Genomic DNA, 15,179 nt, shown 5'->3' with positions numbered 1-15,179 from the left:
GACTAGAATTCTTGATGAAAGAAAAGAATGGAAAAGTAACTGTAACCATTTTCGTTAAGTATGAGTGTTTTGATATATGTCTTGAAGTCTTCCAAAAGTATTTTAATACATCTAAATACACTACATGTATATACATTTTAACTGAGTCGTTAAGTCATCGTTAGTCGTTACATGTAAGTGTTGTTTTGAAACCTTTAAGTTAACGATCTCAATTAATGTTGTTAACCCATTGTTTATTATATCTAATGAGATGTTAAATTATTATATTATCATGATATTATGATATATTAATATATCTTAATATGATATATATACATTTAAATGTCGTTACAACGATAATCGTTACATATATGTCTCGTTTCGAAATCCTTAAGTTAGTAGTCTTGTTTATATGTATATAACTCATTGTTAATATACTTATGGAGATACTTACTTATCATAATCTCATGTTAACCATATGTATATCCATATATATATATCGTCATGTCGTTTTTACAAGTTTTAACATTCGTGAATCGCCGGTCAACTTGGGTGGTCAATTGTCTATATGAAACATATTTCAATTAATCAAGTCTTAACAAGTTTGATTGCTTAACATGTTGGAAACATTTAATCACGTAAATATCAATCTCAATTAATATATATAAACATGGAAAAGTTCGAGTCACTACAGTACCTACCCGTTAAATAAATTTCGTCCCGAAATTTTAAGCTGTTGAAGGTGTTGACGAATCTTCTGGAAATAGATGCGGGTATTTCTTCTTCATCTGATCTTCACGCTCCCAGGTGAACTCGGGTCCTCTACGAGCATTCCATCAAACCTTAACAATTGGTATCTTGTTTTGCTTAAGTCTTTTAACCTCATGATCCATTATTTCGACGGGTTCTTCGATGAATTGGAGTTTTTAGTTGATTTGGATTTCATCTAACGGAATAGTGAGATCTTCTTTAGTAAAACATTTCTTCAAATTCGAGACGTGGAAGGTGTTATGTACAGCCGCGAGTTGTTGAGGTAACTCAAGTCGGTAAGCTACTGGTCCGACACGATCAATAATCTTGAATGGTCCAATATACCTTGGATTTAATTTCCCTCGTTTACCAAATCGAACAACGCCTTTCCAAGGTGCAACTTTAAGCATGACCATCTCTCCAATTTCAAATTCTATATCTTTTCTTTTAATGTCAGCGTAGCTCTTTTGTCGACTTTGGGCGGTTTTCAACCATTGTTGAATTTGGATGATCTTCTCGGTAGTTTCTTGTATAATCTCCGGACCCGTAGTCTGTCTATCCCCCACTTCACTCCAACAAATCGGAGACCTGCACTTTCTACCATAAAGTGCTTCAAACGGCGCCATCTCAATGCTTGAATGGTAGCTGTTGTTGTAGGAAAATTCTGCTAATGGTAGATGTCAATCCCATCTGTTTCTGAAATCAATAACACATGCTCGTAGCATGTCTTTAAGCGTTTGTATCGTCCTTTCGCTCTGCCCATCAGTTTGTGGATGATAGGCAGTACTCATGTCTAGACGAGTTCCTAATGCTTGCTGTAATGTCTGCCAGAATCTTGAAATAAATCTGCCATCCCTATCAGAGATAATAGAGATTGGTATTCCATGTCTGGAGACGACTTCCTTCAAATACAGTCGTGCTAACTTCTCCATCTTGTCATCTTCTCTTATTGGCAGGAAATGTGCTGATTTGGTGAGACGATCAACTATTACCCAAATAGTATCAAAACCACTTGCAGTCCTTGGCAATTTAGTGATGAAATCCATGGTAATGTTTTCCCATTTCCATTCTGGGATTTCAGGTTGTTGAAGTAGACCTGATGGTTTCTGATGCTCAGCTTTGACCTTAGAACACGTCAAACATTCTCCTACGTATTTAGCAACATCGGCTTTCATACCCGGCCACCAAAAATATTTCCTGAGATCCTTGTACATCTTCCCCGTTCCAGGATGTATTGAGTATCTGGTTTTATGAGCTTCTCTAAGTACCATTTCTCTCATATCTCCAAAGTTTGGTACCCAAATCCTTTCAGCCCTATACCGGGTTCCGTCTTCCCGAATATTAAGATGTTTCTCCGATCCTTTGGGTATTTCATCCTTTAAATTTCCCTCTTTTAAAACTCCTTGTTGCGCCTCCTTTACTTGAGTAGTAAGGTTATTATGAATCATTATATTCATAGATTTTACTCGAATGGGTTCTCTGTCCTTCCTGCTCAAGGCATCGGCTACCACATTTACCTTCCCCGGGTGGTAACGAATCTCAAAGTCATAATCATTCAATAATTCAATCCACCTACGCTGCCTCATATTCAGTTGTTTCTGATTAAATATGTGTTGAAGAATTTTGTGGTCGGTATATATAATACTTTTGACCCCATATAAGTAGTGCCTCCAAGTCTTTAATGCAAAAACAACCGCGCCTAATTCCAAATCATGCGTCGTATAATTTTGTTCGTGAATCTTCAATTGTCTAGACGCATAAGCAATCACCTTCGTTCGTTGCATTAATACACAACCGAGACCTTACTTTGATGCGTCACAATAAATCACAAAATCATCATTCCCTTCAGGCAATGACAATATAGGTGCCGTAGTTAGCTTTTTCTTCAATAACTGAAACGCTTTCTCTTGTTCATCATTCCATTCAAATTTCTTCCCTTTATGCGTTAATGCAGTCAAGGGTTTTGCTATTCTGGAAAAGTCTTGGATGAACCTTCTGTAGTAACCAGCTAGTCCTAAAAACTGGCGTATGTGTTTCGGGGTTTTCGGGGTTTCCCACTTTTCAACAGTTTCTATCTTTGCCGGATCCACCTTAATACCTTCTTTGTTCACTATGTGACTGAGGAATTGAACTTCTTCCAACCAAAATGCACACTTTGAAAACTTAGCGTACAATTCTTCCTTCCTCAATACTTCTAACACCTTTCTCAAATGTTCACCGGTTTCTTGGTCATTCTTTGAGTAAATAAGTATGTCATCAATGAAAACAATGACAAACTTGTCAAGGTATGGTCCACACACTCGGTTCATAAGGTCCATGAACACAGCTGGTGTATTAGTTAAACCAAACGGCATGACCATAAACTCGTAATGACCGTAACGTGTTCTGAAAGCAGTCTTTGGAATATCATCTTCTTTCACCCGCATTTGATGATACCCGGAACGTAAGTCAATCTTTGAATAAACAGACGAGCCTTGTAGTTGATCAAATAAGTCGTCGATTCTCGGTAGTGGGTAGCGGTTCTTGATGGTAAGTTTGTTCAACTCTCGGTAGTCGATACACAACCTGAATGTACCATCTTTCTTCTTGACAAACAAAACAGGAGCTCCCCACGGTGATGTGCTTGGTCGAATGAAACCACGCTCTAAAAGTTCTTGTAATTGGCTTTGCAGTTCTTTCATCTCGCTGGGTGCGAGTCTGTAAGGAGCACGAGCTATTGGAGCAGCTCCTGGTACAAGATCTATTTGAAATTCAACGGATCGCTGTGGGGGTAATCCCGGTAATTCTTTCGGAAATACATCGGGAAATTCTTTTGCAATGGGAACATCATTGATGCTCTTTTCTTCAGTTTGTACTTTCTCGACGTGTGCTAGAACAGCATAGCAACCTTTTCTTATTAGTTTTTGTACCTTCAAATTACTAATAATATGTAGCTTCGTGTTGCCCTTTTCTCCGTACACCATTAAGGGTTTTCCTTTTTCTCGTATAATGTGAATTGCATTTTTGTAATAAACGATCTCTGCTTTCACTTCTTTCAACCAGTCCATACCGATTATCACATCAAAACTCCCTAACTCTACTGGTATCAAATCAATCTTAAATGTTTTGCTAACCAGTTTAATTTCTCGATTCCGACATATATTATCTGCTGAAATTAATTTACCATTTGCTAATTCGAGTAAAAATTTACTATCCAAAGGCATCAATGGACAACTTAATTTAGCACAAAAATCTCTACTCATATAGCTTCTATCCGCACCCGAATCAAATAAAACGTAAGCAGATTTATTGTTAATAAGAAACGTACCCGTAACAAGCTCCGGGTCTTCCTGTGCCTCTGCCGCATTAATATTGAAAACTCTTCCACGGCCTTGTCCATTCGTGTTCTCCTGGTTCGGGCAATTTCTAATAATGTGGCCCGGTTTTCCACATTTATAACAAACTACATTGGCATAACTTGCTCCGACACTACTTGCTCTGCCATTACTCGTTCCGACACCATTTGTTCCTTTCGTTCTATTAACCCCTAGTTCGTAGACCTCACACTTCGTCGCGCTATGACCATTTCTTTTACACTAGTTGCAAAATTTGGTGCAGAACCACGAGTGATACCTTTCACACCTTTGGCATAGCTGCTTCTGATTGTTGTTGTTGTTGCGGTTATTATTGTTGTTGGGATGATTGTTGTAGTTGTTGTTGTTGTTGTTGTTGTTGGGCCGTTTGTTGTAGTTGCGATTGATGTTGCGATTGTTGGGATAATTGTTGCGATTATTGTTGTAATTTCTGTTGTTGTTGTATTGGTGATTCTTATCACCGTTTTCCTCCCACTTTCTTTTGACTTGCTTCACATTGGCCTCTTCAGCAGTCTGTTCTTTAATTCTTTCTTCAATCTGGTTCACTAGTTTGTGAGCCATTCTACATGCCCGTTGTATGGAGGCGGGCTCGTGTGGACTTATATCTTCTTGGATTCTTTTCGGTAATCCTTTCACAAACGCGTCGATCTTCTCTTCCTCATCTTCAAATGCTCCCGGACATAATAGGCACAATTCTGTGAATCGTCTTTCGTACGTGGTAATATTAAATCCTTGGGTTCGTAACTCTCTAAGTTCTATCTTCAGCTTATTGACCTCGGTTCTGGGACGGTACTTCTCGTTCATCAAGTGCTTGAATGCTGACCACGGTAGTGCGTACGCATCATCTTGTCCCACTTGCTCTAGATAGGTATTCCACCATGTTAACGCAGAACCTGTGAAGGTATGCGTAGCATACTTCACTTCGTCCTCTTCAGTACACTTACTTATGGCAAACACCGATTCGACCTTCTCGGTCCACCGTTTCAATCCGATCGGTCCTTCGGTTCCATCAAATTCCAAAGGTTTGCAGGCAGTGAATTCTTTGTAGGTGCATCCTACACGATTTCCTGTACTGCCAGATCCAAGGTTATTGTTGGTATGTAGCGCAGCCTGTACTGCGGCTATGTTTGAAGCTAGAAAAGTACGGAATTCCTCTTCATTCATATTCACGGTGTGTCGAGTAGTCGGTGCCATTTCCTTCAAAATAGTCAAATGGAACAAGTTAATCATACAGAATATTAAGAGTAGTTAATAGTATTTCGTAGCATAATATGAACTCATTTATAAAAGCTTTTTCTTCATATTAGCATTTTATAAGTTTAAATTCGGGTAGTACCTACCCGTTAAGTTCATACTTAGTAGCTAATATACAATTCAACTACTACAATTCTATATGAAAAACTGATTGTAATAATATTTCGCGTTCAAACTTTTATACAATATTTTACAAACTTACAATACCGCTTATTTTACATAAAGCATGAAATATAGCACACAATAACTTTGATACAAGATAGTTGTGAAGATAATTCTAGCTAGTACACAAGTCGTTCAGCAAAGGCAATAAAGACACGTAATTCATACGTCCAGAAACAAGTCATGCATTCTGGTTTTACTAGGACTACTTCCCATCCTTGGTCTTGTGGAACATAACCGTTATGGCCGTTGATAAGACAGTGTGTTGTAACGTCGTCAAAGGGACGAGGGTTACGTAATGACCAATAGTCTCGTAATAACCTAAAAACCTCATTTCTTACCCCAATTACTGACTTCGTCACTTGTGGGAACGTTTTGTTTAATAGTTGTAGCCCGATGTTCTTGTTCTCACTTTGGTGAGAAGCGAACATTACTAACCCGTAAGCATAACATGCTTCTTTATGTTGCATGTTAGCCGCTTTTTCTAAATCACGAAGTCCTATATTCGGATATACTGAGTCAAAATAATTTCTTAACCCGTTGCGTAAAATAGCATTTGGGTTCCCCGCAATATATGCGTCAAAGTAAACACATCGTAACTTATGGATTTCCCAATGTGATATCCCCCATCTTTCGAACGAAAGCCTTTTATAAACCAAGGCATTCTTGGAACGTTCTTCGAATGTCTTACAAACTGATCTCGCCTTAAATAGTTGTGCCGAGGAATTCTGACCGACTCTAGACAAGATTTCATCAATCATGTCTCCGGGTAGGTCTCTTAAAATATTGGGTTGTCTATCCATTTTGTGTTTTTATACTGTAAAATAGACAAGAGTTAGATTCATAAAAAAAATACTTATTAATACAAGCAATTTTTTACATATATCATAAAGCATAAGCACACTATATTACATATATTACACCACACGAATACAACTATCTTATTCCGACTCACTCGTTTCTTCTTGTTCGGTTTTGGTTCATTTTGCCAAGTTTCTAGGGATATATGATGTTCCCCTAATACGAGCCGTCGTTGTCCACATTGGTTTAGAAAAACCTGGTGGTTTAGAGGTTCCCGGGTAATTGTTACAACTTAAGGACTTCGGGGGTTGACGATACATATAAAGTTCATCGGGGTTGGAATTAGATTTCTCTATTTTTATGCCCTTTCCCTTATTATTTTCTTTTGTCTTTTTAAATTCAGTTGGGGTAATTTCTATAACATCATCGGAATTCTCGTCGGAATCCGATTCATCGGAGAATTGGTAATCCTCCCAATATTTTGCTTCCTTGGCGGAAACACCATTGACCATAATTAACCTTGGTCGGTTGGTTGAGGATTCTCTTTTTCTTAACCGTTTTATTATTTCCCCCACCGGTTCTATTTCTTCTTCCGGTTCCGATTCTTCTTTCGGTTCCGATTCTTCTTCCGGTTCCGACTCTTCTTCCGGTTCCTCTTCGGGAACTTGTGAATTAGTCCACGAATCATTCCAATTTACATTTGACTCTTCATTATTATTAGGTGAGTCAATGGGACTTGTTCTAGAGGTAGACATCTATCACATAATATCAAACACGTTAAGAGATTAATATATCACATAATATTCATATGTTAAAAATATATAGTTTCCAACAAAAATGTTAAGCAATCATTTTTAAAGAAAACACGGTCGAAGTCCAGACTCACTAATGCATCCTAACAAACTCGATAAGACACACTAATGCAAATTTTCTGGTTCTCTAACACCAACGCTCGGATACCAACTGAAATGTCCCGTTCTTATTGATTAAAAACGTTCCATATTAATTGATTTTGTTGCGAGGTTTTGACCTCTATATGAGACGTTTTTCAAAGACTGCATTCATTTTTAAAACAAACCATAACCTTTATTTCATAAATAAAGGTTTAAAAAGCTTTACGTAGATTATCAAATAATGATAATCTAAAATATCCTGTTTACACACGACCATTACATAATCGTTTACAATACAAATATGTTACATCGAAATCAGTTTCTTGAATGCAGTTTTTACACAATATCATACAAACATGGACTCCAAATCTTGTCCTTATTTTAGTATGCAACAGCGGAAGCTCTTAGTATTCACCTGAGAATAAACATGCTTTAAACGTCAACAAAAATGTTGGTGAGTTATAGGTTTAACCTATATATATCAAATCGTAACAATAGACCACAAGATTTCATATTTCAATACACATCCCATACATAGAGATAAAAATCATTCATATGGTGAACACCTGGTAACCGACATTAACAAGATGCATATATAAGAATATCCCCATCATTCCGGGACACCCTTCGGATATGATATAAATTTCGAAGTACTAAAGCATCCGGTACTTTGGATGGGGTTTGTTAGGCCCAATAGATCTATCTTTAGGATTCGCGTCAATTAGGGTGTCTGTTCCCTAATTCTTAGATTACCAGACTTAATAAAAAGGGGCATATTCGATTTCGATAATTCAACCATAGAATGTAGTTTCACGTACTTGTGTCTATTTTGTAAATCATTTATAAAACCTGCATGTATTCTCATCCCAAAAAGATTAGATTTTAAAAGTGGGACTATAACTCACTTTCACAGATTTTTACTTCGTCGGGAAGTAAGACTTGGCCACTGGTTGATTCACGAAGCTATAACAATATATACATATATATCAAAGTATGTTTAAAATATATTTACAACACTTTTAATATATTTTGAAGTGTTCTTCCTATGATGATTATAGCTTGATTCTTGAAGTGATTTTTGATGAAGATGATGATTAATTACTGGAAAAATACGTTCATAATAGTGTGTGTGTGTGTTGAGAGAGAATTAGAAAGAGAATTGGAAGTGAAATGGAGTGAATGATGAGTGGTAATTGGTGAGTGGTGAGTGGGGTTAAAAGGAGTTCTAGTTAGTTGACTAGCTCATGGTAGAAGTTAAAATTGATTAGTCATACATGACATAATCAAGAGTGGAATCCCATGCTAGTTCCTATTGGTATATACTCATAGTAAGTACGTTTTGAAGCTGTGTATAATACGGATAAGAATACGACTAGAATTCTTGATGAAAGAAAAGAATGGAAAAGTAACTGTAACCATTTTCATTAAGTATGAGTGTTTTGATATATGTCTTGAAGTCTTCCAAAAGTATTTTAATGCATCTAAATACACTACATGTATATACATTTTAACTGAGTCGTTAAGTCATCGTTAGTCGTTACATGTAAGTGTTGTTTTGAAACCTTTAAGTTAACGATCTCAATTAATGTTGTTAACCCATTGTTTATTATATCTAATGAGATGTTAAATTATTATATTATCATGATATTATGATATATTAATATATCTTAATATGATATATATACACTACCGTGGTCAGCATTCAAGCACTTGATGAATGAGAAGTACCGTCCCAGAACCGAGGTCAATAAGCTCAAGACAGAACTTAGAGGGTTACGAACCCAAGGATTTGATATTACCGCGTACGAAAGACGATTCACAGAATTGTTCCTATTGTGTCCGGGAGCGTTCGAAGATGAGGAAGAGAAGATCGACGCGTTTGTGAAAGGATTACCGGAAAGAATCCAAGAAGATATAAGTTCACACGAGCCTGCCTCCATACAACAGGCAAGTAGAATGGCTCACAAACTAGTGAACCAGATTGAGGAAAGAATTAAAGAACAGACGGCTGAAGAGTCCAATGTGAAGCAAGTCAAAAGAAAGTGGGAGAAAAACGGTGATAAGAATCACCAATACAATAACAACAACAATTACAATAATAATCGCAACAATTATCCCAACAATCGCAACATCAATCGCAACTACAACAAATGGCCCAACAACAACAACAATAACAACAACAACAACAACAACAACAACAACAACAACAACAACAACAACAACAACAACTACAACAATCATCCCAACAACAATAACAACCGCAACAACAACAACAATCAGAAGCAGCTATGCCAAAGGTGTGAAAAGCATCACTCGGGGTTCTGCACCAAATTTTGCAACAAGTGTAAAAGAAATGGTCATAGCGCAGCGAAGTGTGAGGTCTACGGACCAGGGGTTAACAGAACGAAAGGAGCAAATGGTGTTGGAACGAGTAATGGCGGAGCAAGTAGTGTCGGAGCAAGTTATGCCAATGTAGTTTGTTATAAATGTGGAAAACCGGGCCACATTATTAGAAATTGCCCGAACCAGGAGAACACGAATGGACAAGGCCGCGGAAGAGTTTTCAATATTAATGCGGCAGAGGCACAGGAAGACCCGGAGCTTGTTACGGGTACGTTTCTTATTGACAATAAATCTGCTTACGTTTTATTTGATTCGGGTGCAGATAGAAGCTATATGAGTAGAGATTTTTGTGCTAAATTAAGTTGTCCATTGACGCCGTTGGATAGTAAATTTTTACTCGAATTAGCAAACGGTAAATTAATTTCAGCAGATAATATATGCCGAAATCGAGAAATTAAACTGGGTAGAAAAATATTTAAGATTGATTTGATACCAGTAGAGTTAGGGAGTTTTGATGTAATAGTTGGCATGGACTGGCTGAAGAAGGTGAAAGCAGAGATCGTATGTTATAAAAATGCAATTCGCATTGTACGAGAAGAAGGAGAACCCTTAATGGTGTACGGAGAAAAGGGCAACATGAAGCTACATCTTATTAGTAATTTGAAGGCACAAAAACTAATAAGAAAAGGTTGCTATGCTGTTCTAGCACACGTCGAGAAAGTACAAACTGAAGAAAAGAGCATCAATGATGTTCCCGTCGCAAAAGAATTTCCCGATGTATTTTCGAAAGAATTATCGGGACTACCTCCACATCGATCTGTTGAATTTCAAATAGATCTTGTACTAGGAGCTGCACCAATAGCTCGTGCTCCTTATAGACTCGCACCCAGCGAGATGATAGAACTGCAAAGCCAACTGCAAGAACTATTAGAACGTTGTTTCATTCGACCAAGCACATCACCATGGGGAGCTCCTGTTTTGTTTGTCAAGAAGAAGGATGGTACATTTAGGTTGTGTATTGACTACAGAGAGTTGAACAATCTTACCATCAAAAACTGTTATCCACTGCCGAGAATTGACGACTTATTTGATCAACTACAAGGCTCGTCGGTTTATTCGAAGATCAATTTACGTTCTGGATATCATCAAATGCGAGTAAAGGAGGATGATATTCCAAAAACTACTTTTAGGACGCGTTATGGTCATTACGAGTTTATGGTTATGCCGTTTGGATTGACTAACGCACCAGCTGTGTTCATGGACCTTATGAACCGAGTGTGTGGGCCATATCTTGAAAAGTTTGTCATTGTTTTCATCGATGACATACTTATTTACTCAAAGAATGATCAAGAGCACGAAGAATATTTGAGAAAAGTGCTAGAAGTATTGAGGAAAGAAAAACTGTACGCTAAGTTTTTAAAGTGTGCATTTTGGTTGGAAGAAGTTCAATTCCTCGGTCACATAGTGAACAAAGAAGGTATCCAGGTGGACCCGGCAAAGATCGAAACCATTGAAAAGTGGGAAACCCCAAAAACTCCGAAGCATATACGTCAATTTTTAGGATTGGCTGGTTACTATAGAAGATTCATCCAAGATTTCTCCAAAATAGCAAAACCCTTGACTGCATTAACGCATAAAGGGAAGAAATTTGAATGGAAGGATGAACAAGAGAAGGCATTTCAATTATTGAAGAAAAAGCTAAGTACGGCACCTATATTGTCATTGCCTGAAGGGAATGATGATTTTGTGATTTATTGTGACGCATCAAAGCAAGGTCTCGGCTGTGTATTAATGCAACGGATGAAGGTGATTGCTTATGCGTCTAGACAATTGAAGATTCACGAGCAAAATTATACGATGCATGATTTGGAATTAGGCACGGTTGTTTTTGCATTAAAGACTTGGAGGCACTACTTATATGGGGTCAAAAGTATTATATATACCGACCACAAAAGTCTTCAACACATATTTAATCAGAAACAACTGAATATGAGGCAGCGTAGGTGGATTGAATTGTTGAATGATTACGACTTTGAGATTCGTTACCACCCGGGGAAGGCAAATGTGGTAGCCGACGCCTTGAGCAGAAAGGACAGAGAACCCATTCGAGTAAAATCTATGAATATAATGATTCACACTAACCTTACTACTCAAATAAAGGAGGTGCTGATAACACTAAAAACGAACATATATTTCATAGCATTATTCCTCAAGAAAGACAAGATTTTAGTTGCAATTGTTCTATTTACAAGTGATATTCGTTTAAATATTAAAAGGTAAAGACAAAAGACAGATTCGACGAATTGAAGACGCAAACGACCAAAAAGCTCAAAAGTACAAAATACAATCAAAGAGGTTCCAATTAATGATAATAAACGTCTCGAAATTACAAGAGTACAAGATTTAAAACGCAAAGTACAAGATATTAAATTGTACGCAAGGACGTTCGAAAATCCGGAACCAGGACCAGAGTCAACTCTCAACGCTCGACGCAACGGACTAAAAATTACAAGTCAACTATGCACATAAATATAATATAATATTTAAATAATTCTTATAATTATTTATATATTATATAAATAAAAAAATCCGTCGGCAAGAAAGACTCCAAAGTTGGTGAGCTGTAATTTCAAACTCCGCGATTTGCGGAGTTTGAAGGCAAAAGTTGCCGCGAGTCGCGGAGTACCCCTGAACTCAATTCCCTATAAAGCCAACCGAATTCTGATCATTTTCAATATCCAATATCTATCTCTCTCTCAATATATACGTAAATATATATATATATAATTTATATTTTAATTTTAATTTTAATTTTAAATCCTAATAATAAGGGTATGTTAGCAAATGTTGTAAGGGTGTAAGTCAAAATTCTGTCCGTGTAACGCTACGCTATTTTTAATCATTGTAAGTTATGTTCAACCTTTTTAATTTAATGTCTCGTAGCTAAGTTATTATTATGCTTATTTAATCCGAAGTAATCATGATGTTGGGCTAATTACTAAAATTGGGTAATTGAGCTTTGTACCATAATTGGGGTTTGGACAAAAGAACGACACTTGTGGAAATTAGACTATGGGTTATTAATGGGCTTTATATTTGTTTAACTAAATGATAGTTTGTTAATGTTAATATAAAGATTTACAATTGGGCGTCCCTATAAATTACCATATACACTCGACCGGACACGATGGGCGGGGTATTTATATGTACGAATAATCGTTCATTTAACCGGACACGGGAATGGTTTAATAATCACTAGAATAATTAAAATGGGGGTGAAATTATGTACAAGGACACTTGGTATAATTGATAACAAAATATTAAAACCTTGGGTTACACTCAGTCAACATCCTGGTGTAATTATCAAACAAAGTATTAAAATCTTGTTACAGTTTAAGTCCCCAATTAGTTGGAATATTTAACTTCGGGTATAAGGATAATTTGACGAGGACACTCGCACTTTATATTTATGACTGATGGACTGTTATGGACAAAAACCAGACGGACATATTAAATAATCCATGACAAAGGACAATTAACCCATGGGCATAAAACTAAAATCAACACGTCAAACATCATGATTACGGAAGTTTAAATAAGCATAATTCTTTTATTTCATATTTAATTTCTTTTATTTTATATTTAATTGCACTTCTAATTATCGCATTTTTATTGTTATTATATTTAATTGCACTTTTAATTATCGTACTTTTTAATTATCGCAAGTTTATTTTATCGCACTTTTATTATTCGCAATTTCATTATCGTTATTTACTTTACGCTTTAAATTAAGTCTTGTATTTATTTATTATTTTACATTTGGTTTTAACTGCGACTAAAGTTTTAAAATCGACAAACCGGTCATTAAACGGTAAAAACCCCCCTTTATAATAATAATATTACTTATATATATATTTGTATTTTTATAAAAGTAAACTAATATAGCGTTAAGCTTTGTTTAAAGATTTTCCCTGTGGAAGGAACCGGACTTACTAAAAACTACACTACTGTACGATTAGGTACACTGCCTATAAGTGTTGTAGCAAGGTTTAAGTATATTCATTCTCTAAATAAATAAATATCTTGTGTAAAATTGCATTGTATTTAATAGTATTTCCTGCTGAAATTTAAAGCTATTTTATATACACCTCGCATAACATCAAGTATTTTTGGCGCCGCTGCCGGGGATTCGCTTAAAAGCCGGAAGCGCAACGCTACATAAAAAAAAAAAGATTTTTAGTTTACTTTTATTAAAATTCGTTTTTATAAAAATACGTTTTAAATATTCGAAAATATAAAAAGAAAAAACAAAAATATAAGTATTTTTAAGATTTAGTTAAATATTTAAGTTTTATAAAGTTTCTTTATTTTTATATAAGTTTTATTTAAGTATTTTGTTTTTATTTAAAACATAAAAAAAACCGAAAAAAAATATATATATATAAATCTAGTTTTAAGATTTTTATTTATAAAATTATAAAGTAGTTCTATTTTTATTCTAATTTTTAAAATATAAGTTTTTATTATATAAATATTTTAGATTTTAAAACAGAAAATATAAAATAGAAAATATAAAATAAAAAAAGAAAAAAGAAAAAACGCGTCGAATTTTAAAACAACCTGTCATTTGAATTTTGGAACCCCGCGACTCGCGGAGTTTTCTGCTTCGGGCACCGCAACTCGCGGAGACACCCTGACACCGACAGAAACCCTAATTTGCATTTAATTAGGAGTAATTATTAATTATTATTATTATTAACCCTAAATACTTATTATTATTATAATTAATTTTATTTTAAGTTTCTTTTTATTTAATTTATATATTTAGTTAAATTAGTTTAATTAATATATAAAATTAATAGTTTTAATAAATAAATAATATTAATATTTTTATAAAAATTTGTAACTTTTTACAACTTTTTGTATATTTTTATATTTTGTCCCTTTTTAATCGTTTTAGCGTAATATTTGTATTTTTAGCTCATATTTAGTTTTAAACTTAGTTTTTGCCATAGTTATTTTTACTTCTAGATTTTTAGGCTTTGCCGTAGAATTCCTTAAGTGCTTTTTCTTTAGACTAAGATTTAGGTACTTTAGAACTTTGCGACGCCTTTTTAAGTTTTAGTTTCTTTTTAAGTTATTTCCATTTGGGATTTAGTTTTTCCTGTAAGCTTTAATATTTTTAGACGAATTTTACCTATGTATCAATTATCATTCCAATTAGTAATCTCAATTTGTGATTATAATTTTAAGTTAGTTGTAGTAATAAGGTTAGGTTAGTCAAGTGTTTTTAAGTGTTATAAGTTTCTTTTATTTTTCCGTCACCTTTATTTTTCAACCATTTTTCTTTTTCGACCTTTTTCGACACGCTCTTTTTCTTTCTTATTTCTCGCTATTCTAGTTTTAGGACATAGATTTTTATTCTACTTCTTATCTAAATTTCTTAAAATTACGAAAATTTATTTTAAGTGGTTAAATTAATAGACATCAAAATTTTCTGGTTCGTAGTAATAGTTGAATTTGTACGTGGACCGGGTTATTGGAGCCAAACAGTCCTCAATTATATTGAGACCAAACGAATCCTGCCCCTCTGCTGCGTCTTTTGGCTATTCGAAACGTGGGCAAAATCAGAAAAGTCTATTGA

This window comes from Rutidosis leptorrhynchoides, chromosome 3, assembly GCF_046630445.1.
Source record: "Rutidosis leptorrhynchoides isolate AG116_Rl617_1_P2 chromosome 3, CSIRO_AGI_Rlap_v1, whole genome shotgun sequence".
Classification (NCBI taxonomy): domain Eukaryota; kingdom Viridiplantae; phylum Streptophyta; class Magnoliopsida; order Asterales; family Asteraceae; genus Rutidosis; species Rutidosis leptorrhynchoides.
The sequence above is the reverse complement of the archived record's forward strand: the minus strand, read 5'-3'. Positions refer to the sequence as shown.